General features: G+C 41.9%; 1 protein-coding gene across 2 annotated transcripts in view; it reads right to left on the reverse strand.

Annotated features, from left to right (window-relative positions):
- LOC115591202 (cAMP-specific 3',5'-cyclic phosphodiesterase 4B-like) overlaps window positions 1–16,818 on the reverse strand; it is a 182,880-nt gene that overhangs the window by 83,821 nt on the left and 82,241 nt on the right. The window lies entirely within an intron of this gene.

The raw sequence follows: 16,818 nt of genomic DNA on the forward strand, positions 1-16,818 counted from the left end.
AGGGGCATCCAAGTTGTGGAGTGGAGTGACTGGAGTGGAGTCACAGCTCATCCATCACTCACTGCCCTGTTAGATTTGATTAGCGCCGGGTCTACAGAAAACCTACAGACGCACTCAGGCCACACACACACACACTGCTGCTCTTAAGACGACACCGTACATGTACGACTGATGTGTGCTGTGCGAGCTTTCATGAGCAGGATGTGGCTCAATAAACCGTCTCAAAAACCTGGAAAAGAAGGTAAACTGGACTAGTTAACCAAGATCTACTCTTATTTCTCAGCACCAGAAAGGCACTTCAATACAATACACACTTTTTGAAAAAATCTGATTTTGACATACATCTATCATCAGTTATTCTATTTTCTGTTTTTTTCTCAGTACTTTAAAAAAAAAATCTTCTGTAAGTTTGTTTACTTATAAAGCAATTGTAAAGGTTCATAAACATCATTTGCAACTTAACAATAAACAACATCTTAAAACATTTTAATAAAAATTAAGTTAATTAAAGGAATGAATTGTTTGCTCACAGACAAATAACTATTACCTGAGGTTTAATTAACAGTAAGTTGTTTGCAAATCCCTTGTATGTAAATTTGGAAAATAAACCGGATTCTGATTCTGAAAATGTTTGCCATGGTGATGTATGTATTTTGTTTCCTATTTTTGGACTTCTTTATTATACTGTTTAAAAATGTACACGCAGATTATACAAATATGTGGTGCCTTGTTGGCCCATATATGTATATACGCAACACAACAATAAAAACAGTTACTGCAAGTCTCATATTCAGCATGTATAAGCAGTACATAAATGTTTTATAATGGTCAATAACACATCACAAGGAAGTTAAAGAGGCTGGCATAAAACAGATAGAGACCATAAAACACTGCCTAGAACTACAGTGTGATGTGCTATTAGGCATTTACTAAATGTTTGTAAAAAAAACGGTGCTCTGATTCACTGTTATTCTGGCAACCTGGTCTACCTTAACTGTCACTGTGCGTCTGTGCAGGAAAGAGGTGGCATCTGGCACTCTCGCAGGGTGCCACAGTGCCTGATGACACTGGACAGGATACAGACACCAACCCCCCTTTGAAACCGGGATGACAGATTAGTGGTAAATGGCAGCGTATACACAGTACAACACACGAGCTAGAGAAACAATAACGAAGGGGAAAAGATGAAGTCATTAAAAATATATTGACCCTGAAGCTACTGTACTGTGGACAGTCTTGTTGTAATATTGACAAGACAGATATGGCTGCCTCACCAGTCATGTCGAGTGAAGCATTTGATTGTAAAAATTGTTTAGAATAAAAATCTTTTGGAAAATATGGTTCGTCTTTTCAGCAAGTTGCAACCCAAATACTGACAACAAAATCCTGTTAAAGCTGATGCACTATCGACAAGGCACTCATTAAGATTCACATTTTAATTGATACATAACGCGATTTTTGTTTTATTAATATTACAGTAGTAAGGTTGGCTAATACAATCTGCCTCGTGTAAGTGGAGGATGTCCTGCTTTACTTAACAAACAGTAATGAAAGTAACTGGGTAGATCAACACAAGCGCCGAAGCTCATGTTGATATACTTCTACTTGAAAGGTGCAATATGTCAGAATTTTAAATTGACCAACACAAACTGAAGAAATAACAGTTTTGATGTTATATCAGAGACATTTATATATTTTGTTGCAAAGATTTCTGCTGAAGATAGCATTCCAACAAGCTAGCCAAGGGACCACTAACTGCACAGCTAACTGAGTGGTAATGCGTTGTGTCAGTTCTTACATATTGCACCTTTGAGTATTTGTAATTTATGCCACTTTTTACTTGGAAATATTGTACATTAAATTTACTTGACAGCTATAGTCCCAAGTTTGTTTGTTTTTGCGTGCTGATAGTATATCCTGTGTGGCCATGTTTACACTGTTATTCTAAAGGAAGAACTACTTTCTGGATGAGAAGGTGCCAACGGTTGAATGAGTAAGTCTCTCTCTTGAATAGTTCTCGTGAAACTCAACAGGAAAGCCTTCTTGACTGACAACCGGGGGAGTTTTCTTAAAAAAAATGTCGTCATTATAGGACAAGTGAGCTTCCTTGTCATTTATTTGGAAGTGATTCAGAAAGATGACGCCTTACACAAGCACTTAAAAACACATAAGGGGAGGAGAAGGATCACAGAGGCCAAAACTGAATCACTATTCTGTTCCCACACTGCAGCTTGCTCGACTGCTTCACAATACAATGCAAAGAGGAGAAATGGGTGAGGCGGAAGATGTGGTAGCCACAGGGCTGTGTTTATCCTGCACGACAATGGCACTGCCATTCCTCCTTAATCACCTCCTGAGGGTTAACCAACGGAGAAGGAGATATAAGAAAGAGCTCCGCCTCGCACTATCATGGACATCATGTCTGGCACACTAGTGGTAACTGGTGCTGATTTTGAAAACACTCACTTACAAGTGATCACGGCTGCAAACACAAGTGCTTGAGGAGACAAAGACAGTTGGAATATTTAGCAAGTGCCTGTTGAAAAGGACTGTATTGAGAATCTTATGTCGTTTAGACCCTAAATGTCATATTACCAGCAAATGTGTACATTTAGATTAAAGTAGTTCAGACAGGGGTTGTTTATTCTTTTATGGTAGCCATCTAAATTGGCCTAAAAATCTTATTATTTGAAGAAAAGGCCCTCTCTGTTTCATCCAGTGATTATATAATAACAGAATACATTTCAGCAAAGTGGGTTCATGAAAAAAACCACAGATATGTTTAAACTTTCTTTATGCTGCAGCTTTAACTAAACAAATTTAATTTGTTTTTCATTACAAAACACCGTAGCACATCCTTTTAAAAAAATCACCCAATCACCTCAAACAGAGCTGCAGATGGCCCAGCTTCCTGTCAAAAATATCTGTTTTGTTGCCACAAACACAGCTGGAAATGTGCTAAGGTCTGTGGTGACACATTTTGTAGACATGTCAATAAAGTACTCAGCCTGTGACACGCACACATTTCAAACATATCTGTGGTTTACAGAAACATTAACTGCCAACATTTATTCTGTTGACTTGCATTACATCACATTGTGGAATCTGATTTGTTGTAGAATAAAATTCAATAAACCTTCACAATAAAATCAAGATAACTGCTCGCTTACAGTGTATGTCATTTCTCTACATTTACAGTTTAAATGAGGCTGTTGTCCAGAGTTTCCGGGAAACAGTGAACAGTTGAATAAACAGAGAACAACACTGGAATACAAAAGACTGGTCGTGTTTTTTGAGGTTGGGTGCTGCTCTGTTTCATGTGTTCATCCCTTCAAATTAATCAGCTGCAACATAAACTGTCTGCCAACATACTGTGGCATTAAAAAAAACAAAACCCTGGCAACATAACAAATATAGCACCAGTTCTAATTATGGTGCATAGTTATGAGTTATGTGTTATTGTTAAATGGTTGATGAAACCAAACCACCGGCACCCAGTGAAACTATTCACTCTTGGATCGGGGCCAATTTACAAACTGTAATCTCGCAACACACGGAAAGAGATCGTTCTAAATTCTTCCCTGTCCTCTTGTCCTCACTGTGACCTATGTGACCAGTGCTATAGGGTCAAACAACCGACTCTATAAACTCTGAAAATAAAACGAGGCAGGACCCCTCTATGAACATCAGAGGGCACCCGTTCTCTCTGCAGAAATAAAAAAGTGTTTCAGGCCTGCATCCACAAGATGGCAGTGTGCCACTGTACAATTGATTTACAGCGAGCGAGCCCCTCAGAAGTCACGCTTACAGGATGTGGCAGGCAAGATGTGCCACCAGATGAGCCATGCCCTGTGGGAAGCACTCAGAGATGGCATTACAGAGGATGTGACCATCGTCAAATGTTCCTTCATTTTGGACCAGTGTGACAGATATAATGGTTGTGAGGGAAGTGACTGTGACAAAGTGATGTGGGTAACCGCTGACTTCAATGTCCTACATGCATATTTTGAACTGGAATGATAGGTGGGTGCTGGGAGCTGGAGTTTTTTTTTGTTTTGTTTTCAATCACTCATTTTACTCCAAAACATTTTCTATGAAGATTGAGTGCAAACGCGAACAAAGAGAAAGCTTGCACACGCAGAAGTGCAGTTTTGTTTAAATTTTAACAGGGTTTCATGTAGAGGCTGAGAACCATAATTAAACATCGATCGGGCATCTGTCTGACAGCTTAAGAGCGGCCTGTCAACTCGTCGCTGGCAGACTGCTCTTCAGGCTTCTCCTTGTGATTACACCGATATGACACTGCAGACGAGGAAACCGGAAAATGAAAAGACAAACTTTTGCACAACGTCCTTTGTCTCAGCGCACGGAAAAGGAAGACTGCAAATAGAATCTGAGATACGTTCGACAGAAGCTGACAGGCACAACGTCACCTTTGACATGAAAGCTGCCTCTCTCTCGTACAAACACATATGCAATCACATTAAATCAGGATCAAACAACAGGCAATATCCTTGAGAGCTTTTCAAATATCTAGGAGAAAGGGTTCAGAGGGGCAGACTGATAGAAATAAGTTCAGACGACAGAGGCTGACAAAGTGGGGTAGACTTTGTGAAAGATTTAAATTGATTTTAAAGGAAAAGTTCACCCAAAAACTAAAATTCAGTCATTATCTTAGCACTGATTTTGGATCTCGGCCTTTGGAGACGTGGGTTAAGTCCCCCATCCACTCAGCTGTTTTGCCGTGAATGTCTAGATATGCTAGATATACAGAAAGGTTCAATGATGCCTCTCACAAAAGTGAATGACAATGGTGCAGACGCGGCTAAAACCTGGGGGGTGGGGGGAACAAACTGTCGCTAATGAAAACAAAACTCTGAACTATGAAAGGGGAGCACGGAAAAAAATGATGTGTGAGCATGTGTGTGCATGTCTCTGTAGACAAGAGACAGGAGAGCGGGCTGGTTTAACACTAGTGAGTGTGTAAGTGTGCAAGCGTTATCCTCTGTTTTACAAAGTTGGGCCATCTCACTTTAATCCATTTATTCACCTTCTTGTTAAAGGCCTCTCCCACCGTCGCACCCACTTTTACCCAACTGGCACGAACACAAACACACCTCCGCACAAACACTTAGCCTCCATGACAAATTTCAGCTTCTGAGGGTGAAAACTGTGGCCTCGAAAGGGTGGAGATGTTTTTGTGGGCCGTCTTACCGACAGAGCAACAGTAGCAATGGTTTAATGACTGATTATTCCTGTCAGAGCACAACGATCCCATAAGAGGCGCATGATCCAACCCACCGTCTCAGCACAGATACTGACCTTACTGAATAAATCAGGCATCAGCTGGATGTCACCAGTTCACAATATACACAGTTTCATCAATGGTATCACATTTAGTGTTTCCACTTAGACTAATTTCATCATATTGGATTGCCAGCTCAGTTTTAAGAGCCACAGAGAGTATGCATGATATCAGACCGGTACTGCGAGGTATCAGTTTGATATTCCATATCTGAAGATATAACAAGCGTGGGCAGCAAAATGAGGATATCGAAGAGAAAAAGTTGCATCTGTACATCTCTTTTCTTAACGACTCATGTTTTACCTCAGAACAATCACAAAACATCAAAGTGTCAACGTCCACTGCTACACAGGACTGATGAATCACGAGTCCAGATTTCAGTCCAGCCACTACATCCTCAGCCTGTCCGCCGCTGCAGTGCATTCAGGAGAAGAAATCACCCCATGGAAATATCTCAGTGTGTTACAAAACACAACCCACATTCATCAATGCTGAATGGCGGCACTCTGCCATCCCTGAAGAGGGCATCCCCCAGTTTAAACATTTATTTCTTCATCATAATAAGGGGAGTCCTCCACAGAGGCCAGCGTGACTTCATGTGGAGTGAGAGTTGGCAGTTGAGTAAAGGAGGACCCTGTAATAGAAAAGTCCCCGGTCATTTTCATTGCGCTGCTCACAGAGATTTCAGCCCAGTGAGAAAATAACCCTGATACATCGAGGAGAAGATGTTTGTTTTTTTTGTTACTGCCAAGGCTGACGCTTGGATTACACCGCGCCGCCTGAATCAGTCTCAACATCGCAGGTGAGGAGATTACTGAGATGCCACGGACACGGCGAGCGGCACAGACGCACGCAAGACACAAACACACATCTCTGAGATCTGACTTGAGCAAGAGCATCACTCCAGACACTTCATTTATCAAATCTTTGCACTGACTCACTTCACTCATCACTTATAGCTTCGAGTGGCCTCCGTCCAAAAAGATAAGAAGAGAAGAGGAAAAACAACAAGAATTTTTGGGAAAAACTGATAGACTGGAGGCGCAGGTATAAAAAAGTGAAGTAATGAGATCAAAAGGAGACAATAAGCCCGTATCTACCACCTGCTACATTTGATTTTCAGTGGGAGGGAGAGTTTTAGTCAGTCTTGCTGTCTTACCACAACATAGCTCCCCACCACCACAGCCCTCTCTCTCTCTCTGTGTATAAATCTAATTCCCCTCTCTGAAAAAGAGGGCACTGCAGTCAGTCCCCCTGTGATTAACCTAATCCCCTGATCGCAGAGCAGCGCTTCCCTCCATGCCAGCACCGTACCATAGTTGACACCAGCAGCACTCACGCTGTGATAACCAGGGGGCATACTCTGAAAATTGTGTGAATTCTAAGCAGTGCAGAGCCAAACACCACTACTAAGCATGTACTAAAAGCTAAAGCCGTAAAAGCAAGAGCTCACGGCACAACATGGCTTTTTCTTTACTATGACTGTGACTAGTATGTACGGTCACCGGGCGGTTTAAAATACAGATTGTTTGACATGTGGGTGAGGAGGTGTTGGAGGTATTTAAAGGTTGTTTGGTAGTAATGATCAGAGAATACCAAGGTAAAAAACTATAACATCTAATTTATTTGGATTCATATTACTGCTGACATATGTGTATGCTGCATTTTACTGCTAAGTTTGAGCTCATTTAACTACTTTATACACTGTTACTTACTTTAATTTTGAGCAATGTCATCATCATTATGATCACATTCTTTAAAACCATCATTCTGTATGTTTGTAGCATCACTGTCCTGTGAGAATAGTTTTTTATCTCCATAAAAATTATGCGTATTCCTGCTAATTGGAGAACATTTTTGGAACTACATAGTTTTCAATAGACAGGTAGTGTATAAGAAATTGTAATCTGAATACTACCATAATTTCCTCTGGGTTTGGCCAAACCGCATTAACTGGGGATTCGGATAAAGGGACAGATCAGGGAACTTCTTCTCACTTTCTTGAACATTCTGAGATGAGATTTTCCAACATTTTAGTTGATTTTAAGGAAATAGTGTAATGGTCTTGATCTGATCTGATGCTGATGTCGATCCTAGACCTGGTGAGCTCAAATTATGGTCAAGCACTTATGGGTGGTTTAAAATCTAAAATGATAAAGGGCTATCGAGTTTGATATCTGACAAGGCTTGATAGAATTGTGCTCTACTGAGTGCCATTCTAGTTCGCTCTAAGATGTATGGGGAGGAGAAGTGTTAACTTAATATGAATATTATTGAATAATTACGTTGCTCTTGAGTAATTAGTCAAGAACACTTTCAGTGAGTCATACCAAATGAGTATTGATTACATTGTTTTGTTATGTGGGTATGATGATGTAGTGTTTATGCTCGGCACTGTAGCAATTTCTGGATTTCATTATCTACCGCATCCATGACCTTTACGTCCGTACGCGTGGCATCTGGTCCTGCTCTGTCAAAATACAAACAACATTCACTCGCACGAAGACGTTTGCCTCACTTCCTCTTGTGGTCAAACTCAATTATTTAGAGCATCTACGTATAGAGTGCGAAGGAAACCCAGCACATACGTCAGTGCAGATCAAAGGCAGAACGCACATTATATTACCCTCCATCATCGGGAGTAGGTGAGTTTTGCCAGCATGCTCAGCCAGTGACGTGCGTGCATGCGTGTGTGTGTGTGTGTGTGTTGTGGTGAGGACATTTAAGACTAAGAACATGGGTGGATGGTGTTTAGGGTTAGAGGGCTTGATCCAGACATGAGAGCAGAGAGTCAGGTAACGAGGCCCACGTGTGCCAAGTTCTTCTTTCGCAGGCTCTTTAATTCCCACTTCTGAAACGTGGCACCTTTTTTATCTGCTCCATCTCCCATCGTCATCCGTAGGAGTGTAACCCGCAAGTTGTTCAAATTCAAAACAATGATTCACTTCAGGTTCGTGGTTCAAGGAGACTGAATGAGGGAACATTCACCAAATCACTTAACTAGCAGCTCTGCGCACATCAGCTGTTCAGAGCATGCATGAGAGGTTCTCATTTGAAACAGCACATCAGCTCAGCTGGGAATAGATAGAAATTTGAGCAAAAATGGACAGTTTCAAGTCATATTGCTGCGCTGTATCTGTGCAGCGTGTATGTGTGTGAGACAGTGATTAGCTTCTGATCAGTCACTTTGCAGGTCTAATACTGCTAATCCTGTTTTAGGCTTCGGTTTCAGTTAATTATCAAAAACCTATTCAGCTAGATGAGCTTTTCCATTATTGCACACAATTAAATTGGCTGCCACTGAAATCCCCCCTCACAGAAGAAGCATTTCTTGTAGATGAAACCCTGCAATATCACATTTCACTCTGACAACCTGAGAAGCAGAAACCCACTTTAGCTTTAGTTTAGCCCAGCTTACAGAACATATCCAGTCAAAGTATCCAAAGCACATTTGAAGTTTGTTTTTTAGATCCCCATTTGGCGCCTTAAACCCAAGTATGAAGAGAAATTGGCGTGATTAAAGTGCAGATGTACAAATGGGAGTCGACACGTGTGGAAGCGCCTGCGCAGCAAGCGAGACGGGGGGGAAAGAGAGCAAGGAGAGAGAAAAACAGAAAAGGGCAATTTTCACTCCACGTCTCTCCTCCTCTGCACTGAGGTGATTTTCTCGCAGCGAAAAAATCTTATCAGCAATTTCCAGCAGCGATCTATGCAAAGTACACCAATGAGCTTCCACTACAGAGGACTGAGCCTAATGAGAATGACACACTGCGTCCTTACACAGCAATTATGTTGAACGTATGCAAAAGCACCAAATCACACACACTCCCTCTCTCTTTCTCTCTCTCTATCCCTCAAACACACACGTATACACATCAGCACAGGCCAAGATATAGTCGAAATACTCAACCTTTTCCAACAGAAGAGATGTTTGGGAAGGAAACATAATGGCATTTGCAATCAATATAATGTGAAAATGTTGTTAATTATCTGGCAGGTCTCAGAAATGTTGACCAGGTGTAATGTAGTGTATATCATGTGGGTCCACCAATACATTGAATCTAGCATTTAACAAATCTACTTGTAGGGACTAATGCATTATCAAATGTTAAACATACGAGATTTTCTACATTATTAGACACAGAAGCAACAATTCTTTCCTGTATAAGGAGACAGTATTTGATAGCCGGTCCAACAGTGCTATTCCCTCCAGTGCAGCAGTTTATTCCCTCCAGAGACCAGAATTTGTGTCCTGGTTTTGACCAAGAGTCAAGGCTGATTCGCTTTTAAGTTAGCCAAAGTGCCAAAATGACGTAGATTATGTTACACGACATGAGTGACATTCTAGCCTAAACCTAACCAAGTAGTGTTATGCCTTAACTTAACCAACAGTTTGAAAATGTTAATGACAGTCCAGAAATCATAATACGTGAATCATTTGTCGGCAAGCTTTATTTTGAAAGTCTAACTGAATGTTGCACATGCCATATTAATGCTACCGTGACCGTGGAGCCCCTTCACATGAAAAGCAGACACTAGAGGTTTGGGTAAAGCGTCATAGTTCAAAGCTTAAGGTTGCTGAACAAGCTGTCGTGTTTGATCTGATTTGAGTGAGAATGTGTCGTATCTGATGTCAGCGTCCTGTTTCCTTCAGAGGCCCGACACCCTGACCACCTCCTGACAACCCCAGTTTGATGCATAAACACAGCTCTTCATTCAGGGAGACAAAAGCTTGTGTTTGCCGACTCAACTTGACTGGGAAAACAACTCTCCCAAACATATTTTCTAGGAGACAGGGTTGCAATAGTGGAAACACATACTCAAACTGACGTAAAATCAACCACAAACCTACAACCACACTGACACTGTGACGGGCAACACTAATGCTCACCCCCCGTTTTTCTTTCATCTTCACATACCAAACCCAGGAGTGATGGCGGGATGGGCTGATGGGAACTTCCAGATAGGATGATGTAGTTGTCATAGTCTTGGTCACCCTTGTGATCAAGAATCAATTTATTTCTTGTTTGTTCTCTTGTTCTCTGCAAGTCTCAGCTCAATAACTTACTTGATTTGATTCATAGATGATGAAAGTGTAAGACTGGTTTTATTGGACCAATCTTCTCAAGAAGAAGGCAACACAGAGGCGTCGCATCCTGGTATCCCACTGTGGATCGTCTCAGGACAGTCTCAAAAATTCGCCGGGATAATCTAAGCATCCGTTATTTGATAACTGCTCTCAGTTGTAATAAAGCAGCAGCTGGTAGCGGATACTGGCCACAGAAAACTACCCTGCGTGCTCATTTCTGAAGTGCAGGTTAGCAGTTTTCAGCAAATAGGATCAGACGAGCCAATTTAAATACAATCCCCATTCTGTAATTTAGGAAAGAGCAGGATATTGGCAATGCTGGCAAAAAATTAGTCTTTGTAATTAATAGAAAACTAAGCACTTGTAATCGTCCAGATGAGCGCGTCCAGAGCCATGTTTCACTTCTCTGCCTGTTCCTGTCCTGCTGAAATTGATGCTGTTCCTCTTTCTAGTCTCTGCCTCGGTTCAGGTCTGCTGGACCACATACAGGTCACATTTCATGGATGATCCTTGATCCCCCGGCACTGAATAACAAAAGGTACAGTATATGGGCCACGGCAACAACCGCAAAACAATCTGGGCTTCTTGGCAATCACTGTCCCTCAAATTATTCCTGTTTTTGACTCAAAATAGTCTCAAATAAGGAAAGAATTAAATTTTTGAACACAGCTAATAGTCAGATCGAGCCGAGATCAACAACAACTTTGATCTATGGAGCGATAAAAGATGCAAGATGGCACATTTGATAACATAGGTACGTCTTAAGGGTAATATAATATGTATGATTTTTGCATTAAAATATAAAAAAATTAATAGAGCTGAGTTGAATACTCCAACAATGTTCCAGGGAAACGTGGGAAATCCTGAACGATGCATCTAAGAGTCAGGATAGAAGTCTGTGTCCCAGCTAGCTAGCCACTCTATTGTTCGGTGCTGTCTGTGTTGCTCGCTTGTGATGTTGCACGATTGTTTATTTTTATCAGCAGTGGTTTAACAATGAAGACAACAACTCCCATGATTCCATGCTACTTCAGGCCAACACCAAACACTGTTTCTTGTTGCTTTGATCCCAAGAGACCCCAAGTGACAGAAGGCATTTATTTCCTGTTTCTGTGAAATAGCAAGAACACATCTATAATAAACAAAAAAAGAAAAAAAAAAGCTACAATTTAAATAACTTAAAAAAAAACTTTGGGGTAAATATCGCTTTGTGTTTCTTTTCAAATAACAGCCCAGTAGTAAAGTGCTTTGGCAACAACGAGCGAGATGAATTGCGTTCTCATCGGGTTCCCTTCTCATGTTACCTGACCACTTCCTTTATGGCACTCTCTGTGTCACGACAGCCATGTCTGTCTCACTGTACATGCTGATTGAGCCTACATCGGGTCTGATTACACAGAACAGTGGCACGCGGTACGATAAGGCCTAAAACAACAACAGCTCATGTCGAGACACACAACCCCGGCTTTTGAACTCAACAGACGCATCGAGAACTGTGCATTTCAAAAAGCCAGCTGATGTGCATCTTGACACTTGAGACTACATGTATCAAATAGCATTTAGCAAACACAATATATGAATATGAAATCTTGTTGTTCTACTGTGGCCCACTTTACTAGTCCATTCAAAGTGCCTCTAAAAACAGCATGTAAAACTGCCTGGTTCAAAAGCACTTGACTCATGGCTCTGTGTGGTCGGTAATTGTTTGCTTTGAAACCAGGTACTTTTTCAGAGCATGTATGGTGGCCAGGGAATTATTCGTTGAGAGGATTTCTCTTGACAGAACAGGAAAAGCTTTTTGTTAGATGAACTGATGGATTGAGCACAATGTACATTGGAGAAACTGAAAGGTTTGGTTTGAAAGAATAATAATGTTGAAATGAATAAAGATTTGTTCATTGATCACACCGCCTGTGTGACAAACAATTATTAAATTATTTCATGTCGGTCAAGTGCTTGGACTGACACTCGTTTCAATTGAGAGTGTGCTCTTAAGTCTTAAACCATCACAGTCGGAATAAATGAAAGTGCCATTCAGTCCATTATTTGAATTGAATGACACATCATCATAAAAGTGAGAAATGACTGATTTAAACACTTAGTTACCTCGGAAAAAAACTGACATTTTATCTGGCAACAAAGATTATCAACACCCACCATCTTCAAGAGGTTTCGACACTAATTTAGTGTTAATTGTGTTAATATTAAAAGCATTTAACTGGTGAAACATGAGTTGACTTTTATTTTGAAGAAGCGCTGCGACTTTGCTGCTGGCCCCACTGCTGCACAGAGTAGATGCCTGCAGCAGTTCGCACAGCTTAAGTATTGATTTTTCTAAAAGCCAGGCCAGCGGGGAAGGTGGGTATGTAATGTAACCGTTGTTTGCGCGACCACCGCGTACCAGCGGGAACATCAACGAATGCAAAATGCTAAAACTGGAATTTCCCATCTTGAGTCTGACAAACTGGATTAAACCTCTCTTACCCAATACCCAAATGTTTAATGGCAAGTCCAAGCTCGACCCGAAACTATTCGTCAGCAGTGCATTTTTTGATGAATTTTCAAGTCAAACATTATGCCACAAACTGTTGTGACAACCAGCCCTGAAAACCCTGAAAATTACTGAGCGAAAAAAAAACTGTATTTTTCTCCCTCTTTCTGCAGCTCAGAGCTGTGATGCCGGCTTAATGGAGAAAGAAATCCACAGATGGAGTGTGATTCAAAGTTCAGCTAACTCACACTCTCTCTCACACACACACGCATGCACACAGGCATGTACACACACACGCACACACACGCACACACACACACACACACACACACACACACACACACACACACACACACACACACACACACAGACTTTAAGTCAGGTAATGACTCATCCTGAACCAAAGACAGGCGACGACAGAAAACATTACTCAGCCTGAATATTCTACAACCATACAGTACAGGGACAAAAAACACACACACTGACTTAAAATGCCTCCGAACTGGGGAATTCTTCGAACACACTAACATAAGAGGGAGGAAACAACCCAGACAAAAGCACTGAGGTGAGAGACATTTCCATGGCAACCCCATTTGTATGCCAATGAGCTTTGACCTCACAGTGCAAAGAAAGAAAAAAAATATTTTTAATGTATTTGATTTTATGATTTATGTGTATGCTGGTATTTCGTCTTTGTGATATATTTAGCATTTTCTGTCCTACTCTGCTCATGCTCATTCAGTCTCAGACAATATAAGAAGGGCATCTCTCCACCGCGACTGACACTTAACCTCCCAACTAGATTCTATACTGCATACACAATATGTGTTGAAATGTATATATCATGCAAACCAATGAAGGAGCGTGTACTAAAGGAACACAGCTTATTTATACACAAGAAAAGGTAGGTTTAAAAAAACAACAAGAGCAGTTGCAAATTTAGACACGATATTAACTGTCTGTGTTGACTGGCCATGTGAGAGTGAAGAAGGGGAGGATTCAGCGAGGTAGAAGACAGACGAGACAGAGGGCTGCGATAAGGGATTAGATTGGTAGAGATCTGTGGAAATGATTATTGGACTGGACGAATAATTGGCTGGACACAGCAGGCACTCTGAGAACAATAGGAGAAGAAACAAAGACGAATTTCTCACACAAGTATGATCACCGCTATATTTGGCTGCTGCGTGAGGGGAGTTGGACTCGTTTATTTCTAAGATAATTTCGGTGCCCTTTCCTTTTTTTCGTTGAGGGTGGGGGCTTGTTGGATAATTCAGCTGAAGAGTGACAGGAAATGGGATGAGACAGAGAGAGAGAGAGAGGATGACATCCAGCAAAGGGCAACAGGTCGGGTTCTACTGCTGCAGCAAGAACACGGACAATGCTGGGCCTCTGTAGCCGAGCATCTAAACTACTGGATTCATACTCAAAACTTACCGGCAACTTGTGTAGCAAAACATGTATTTATTCAAATGACATAAGAAGATACCTGTTATTGTAGCATACTGTGTGGGAGGAAAATCTGACTGTGTTTCAGCATTTGAAAGTGTTAGAATCAAAGGAGACGTATTATGCTCATTTGCAGATTCATGATTTTGTTTTGCGTTGCTAATAGAATAGGTTCATCAAGGGACCAGGGGCCCATCTTATTACTGCCAGCGCTTTCTGCTGCTCTGAGCCGCGCCAGCAAAGCACCTGATCACCCCTCATTTTAAAGACCGTCGGTCTAAAACTAACAACGACACTCCCGCTGGGCGCCACATCAGCCGGCAACAAGATGGGCCCCAATGTTGGAGGATCACTGGAGGTTGAATTATTTCACCAACCCACATCCAATCCCCTATTAATAAGAAGGGTAGTCTGCATGTCCTGTCCTGTTCTGTCTGATCGGAGGACTGTAATCCACGCACAACATTACACACACCACAGCTCTCCCCCTGCTCCGATAGCACGGAATTACAAAACTGTTCTTTTTTTTTTGTTGATTGGGTCCGTAGGCTCTGTACATACTGTAATACGTAGGAGAGTCTAATGAATCACTTAGGGGGTTTGTGAAAAAAGCTGGTTTAGTCTGTAATATCTAATGTGCAATTCAGGCCAGACATTTTTTTCCTATCTCTATAAATAGAGAATTAAGCGTGTGAAGGAAATTTAATGGAGGTCCTTTTTAATATCTGAGCAAATGTAACCACAGAGTAAATCGAGTGAGTGCATTTAAATACCAGCAGTGTGAATTAATGTGGAAATTAGCTGCTTTGCCAGTTCAGCTATAATTTATGATACAAGACTCCTTTCCTATTGCTGCTGTCGGGTCAAATACTTCCAAAAGCAAAGGTGGTGGTGGTGGGGGTGTGTGCCGCTCAGCTTGCTGCCACCACTGCAGCCAATGCATGTCAAGCCCCGCGGACATCGACCTGTAGGCCCCTGCTCCTTCATGGCTCCCCACAGGGTGCCGCATTGATCTCCCTCTTCTCTCCCTTCCGCCGGCTTTAAATTATGCTTGGCAGGGAGCGACACGAAACCTTTAGCCTCGACACCAAAACAAAATCCATACTCTCATTCCTTCTCAATTAAAACGCTCGAAGTCGATATGTGCCACGGCTGAGTGTGGTGCATTAAATGTGCAAAATATTAGGCAAACACAGGAATATAGGGTGGGTGAATCCAACAGCTTAAAACCTCCATATGAATCCATATGATCAAAGACATGCAGATAAACTGTTAAGTTAAAGAGGAATGCAGCTTCTATAATTCAATATGCTGAATTGATCGAGGATAACACATAACTAAGAGATAGTGTGCTATGAACTGTCTGCAGAATTAAAATGACAACCTAATGCATTGTGTCCTGGGCATACAAACCAGACATAAAGCACACACACGTGTGCAACACAACTGCCACATAGGCCACCACTGCCATCACTACAAATCACATAACAGTGTAATTATCACCAGGGTCATTTGTGGGCCTGCACTTGGGTCCTTACACAAGTCGAGACCAAGTGCGTGTGTGTGTGTCTGTCTGTGCACGTGTAGACCTGCGTGTTGTCATGAGGTGTGTGCATATGTCGGTGTGTGACAGCGTGACGCACACAGTTACTCGCAAATGTCGCCATGGTCGGACTTTTCAATCTTTTATATCCATCTCTGTCTCCCGTTTAAGCCATTTGTGTTCTTTTCCTCACCCTCTTTTCTCTTCTGTTATTGATTTCCCTCGTTCCCTTGTGTCTGGCTGATCTCTCCCATGTCTGTGTTTAATTTTCCATCTGTGCCCTTCAGACCCATGTTATCCCCCCCCCTCCTGTTTTGAGTCCCTGAAGTTATCATGCCATGCTATCATCTCATTTTCTATCATCATACCTCGAGCATCAATTTGTGCCTGTGTTTTTGCGTGCGGCCACGCTCCTTACCTGTTTCTATCTTTGTCTCGGAGAAGAGCGGTGTGTCGTACGATGACTTCCAACCAGGGCTCGCAGCCTATTTTCGTCTTGTCTGAGTTTGTCTCTCCCGCAAATAACAACTAAATGGGCCACTTGGGATTTTGCCTCTCTCTTTGAGGTGTTGTTTACTCTGCCTGAATTGAAAATAGAAATAGCTCTTAGTGCAACAAAGATCTGAGACGACACGACAGGTCATTTACTTCAAATTGCATCCTCGGCCATGCCTCTATCCACATCTATCCATCCGTCCATTCATCCCGCCAACAGCTTATCCTGAGCAAGGCTGCTGAAGGCTGGATCCTATCTCAGCATGCACTTTGGAAGAGCCAAGTCCCTGTCTTTTACAGGGCTAACACAAACAACACCATCACACCTCCCGGCAATTTAGAGGTTTGAGGAATCCGCCAGAGCCTCCTTTCCAGGACCCTAGGAACCCAAGCAGTGTGATACGCTGATAATTGGAGCACACCCTCTAGTCCTCTGTTACGAGTCG

This window comes from Sparus aurata, chromosome 11 (genome assembly GCF_900880675.1).
Source record: "Sparus aurata chromosome 11, fSpaAur1.1, whole genome shotgun sequence".
NCBI classification, from domain to species: Eukaryota; Metazoa; Chordata; class Actinopteri; order Spariformes; family Sparidae; genus Sparus; species Sparus aurata.